Source organism: Chrysochloris asiatica, unplaced genomic scaffold (assembly GCF_000296735.1).
Source record: "Chrysochloris asiatica unplaced genomic scaffold, ChrAsi1.0 scaffold00052, whole genome shotgun sequence".
Classification (NCBI taxonomy): Eukaryota; Metazoa; Chordata; class Mammalia; order Afrosoricida; family Chrysochloridae; genus Chrysochloris; species Chrysochloris asiatica.
This window is the reverse complement of record NW_006408570.1, coordinates 10,121,490-10,124,578: the sequence shown is the minus strand read 5'-3', so window position 1 is coordinate 10,124,578 and position 3,089 is coordinate 10,121,490.

Genomic DNA, 3,089 nt, shown 5'->3' with positions numbered 1-3,089 from the left:
AGAGACCATCTGTTTTTCCATTGTAACGCCCTTCAGAACATCAAATGGTTCTACAATCAGAAACAATGCTTTTAAAGTCCAAACAATGTGCATCTCAGCCTGGCATTCACTTAAGTCTGGAAGAATTGCTTCTGTAGAACCATTTGTTACTGAGGGCAATACTGTTGTTAGATGCCATCAAGTTAGTTCTGCCTCATAGTGACCCTATGCTCTACAGAACAAAACACTGCCTGGTCCTGCGTCAACCTCACAGTTGTTGTTATAGATGTTTGAGCCCATTGTTACACAGTGCCAATCCATCTCATTGGGGATCTTCCTCTTTTCCTGATCTCCACTTTACCAAGCATGATATCCTTATCCAGGGAGTGATCCTTCCTGACAACATGTCCAATTTAGGAGATACGAAGTCTCTTTATCTTGGCTTTTAAAGAGCATTCTGGCTGTTCTTCTTCTAACAGCTTTCTGGCAGTCCATTTTATTTTCAATATTCTTCTCCATCACCATAATTCAAATGCTATAATTCTTCTTTAGTCTTCCTTATTAATTATCCAACTTTCACATGTATATGAATGAGGTGATTGAAAATACCATGGCTTGGGTCAGGCTCACCTTGGACCTCAAAGTGACATCTTGACTCTTTAAACACGTCAAAGAATTCTTTTGCAACAGGTTTGCCTAATGCAATATGTCATTTGATTTCTTGGCTGCTGTTTCCATGAGTGCTGATTGTAGATTGATGCAAAATGAAGTCTTATACTGGAAGAAATAATTCACAGATTTTTTTTTTTTCTTTTCTGAGGATACTGCATTTGTAGTCACAGCATTTCTTTTCATTTAATGATTTCAAAACTAGCAGAATTCTTTTAATTGAAAATTCTATAGTGGACTAAGGAAAACAACCACTTGAATCTGTGATTGATTATGGGTACCTAGGGTAATTTAATATTGTTATCAAAGGTAGGTCTCCTCAAGTTATGGTCCACTGGCCTTTCATATGCATGCTCATGTTCTTCGAACTCTGCACACTTTTCAGTTTGCTTAGGGTTATTCTGGTCTGTCAGAAAATTCTTTGCTTAAAGCATAGCTTTGCTGCTGTCACTATCAGGTGTACAAGGCAGTGTACATCCATGGTCCAACTTAGTCTGACTGAATTGAGCTATAGTTCTGGAATATCAATTCAGCATGTGCAAAGAACCTTGATCCTTTTATGAAAAAAAAAACACATATTTTTCTGTCATGCATCTAAGAGGATTTGAGAGTGACATTTTGCCCCAGACTTTGGACACTGAAGCCTGTATGTCAGAGATATTTAATCACTTGGTAAATTCATTAGGATCTTACTTTTTTATTTCTCAAGGATCTTCTATTTTTCAAGTTTCAACTCCAACTCATGGTAACCCTGTGTCTGTCAGAGTAGAACTGCGCTCCAGAGGGGTCTCGGTAGCTGGATTTATGAAACAGGATTACCCAGCCTTTCTTCCTAGGACCTCTGGAAGTACTCAGACTTCTAACATTTTGGTTAGCAGATGAGTGTATAACAGCTGGTACTACCTCGGGGACTCTACCTTTTATTGAAGTATAATTTGTAGACAGAAAATGATAAATCTAGTGTATATTCACAAAGGAAATATACCTCCCTAGCCTGATCAACAAGGAACCCTAGTGGTGCTGTAGAATAAACACTGTGATGCTAACCCACCAGTCCTCCTCCCGGTACAGATGAGACTTTCTTCTCCTGTAAAAATCTCAGAAACCTTTGTTGTTGTTGCTAAGTGCTGTCCAGTTGATTCTGACTCATAGTAATCCGGTATAGGGTTTCTGAGGAGTGGCTGGTGGGTTTGAACCACAGATCTTGTGGTTATCCTATAGCTCCACACTAGGACTCCTCAGAAACCCTGTATTTCACTGTAAGTTGGAAGCAACTCTATGGCAGTGGATTTTGGTTTCCAAACAGGCTAAACAATCAGAACATTTGTGGTTTCCGGATAGCTTCCCTTAAATTCAATCACCTCAATGGATCTTTTGGTGGTGGTGGTTTTGTGTTTAAGAACAAACAATAGTGACCCTGTGTAGGGTTTCTGAAGCTGTAATCTTTATAAGCAGAAAGTCACATATTTATCTCACAGAACAGCTGGTAGATTCGAACTACTGACCTTGAATTTAGCAGCCCAACTTATAACCCACTATGCTACCAGTGTTTCTTTGGAAACTTCTGAGTTGTTTACTATTTTTAATATCCTTGAATAAATTGCAGTATGTTTTACCTAGCACCAAATCAACTTGATGGTTCTTAACAACACCAACAGCAATTAAATGGCCACCAGCTCTTTTCATTTTTAGTAACAGCCTAATGGTACAGTGACCTTCATGCCCATATTTCTCAAAGGGATCTTTGAGTTCATAGATGATGGACAGTTGATGAAGCAGAATTTTTCACAGAAAATCCTCAAGTGATGCAAATGTAGTTTTTCACATTCATAGATGTAGAGTAACTACTATTTCCTACATTGATTTCAGAAAGGGATCTCTGGGATGATATAAAATAGAAGTTTTGGGATTCTTTCCTTAAAATAAGGTTGATGAGATTCTCTCGAGGTAAAGACAAAAGCGCTTCAAAAAGTTCAAGGAAAAATGGAACTAAAGGAGATTAAAATTTTTCCATGAACTTTTTGGAATGCTGATGTGGATACGTACTTGGCTGCTAACTACAAGGTCAGTGGTTCAAACTCACCAGCAGCCTAAGACTGACTCCATGGCATTTAACAACAACAACAACAACGTAAATCCTAGTATTAGGTATGGCAGGAATTCCTGGATGGTGCAAATGGGTAAGCACTCAGCTCCTAACAAAAGATTGCAGATGATAATATAGTACATCTAGAGAAACTTTAGAAGATAGGCTTTTTCAGAGATCTACTGAAAAATTAGCCAACGAAAATTCTATGGAGCCAAGTTCTACTGTGACGTACATGGAGTCATCCTAAGTCAGAATAGACTCAATGGCAACTGGATCCTGGTTAGTTATGGCAAATGGAAACCTGGCATTTAAAACAAAAAAGTCAAATATTTAAAAGCATTAAATCTCTGGG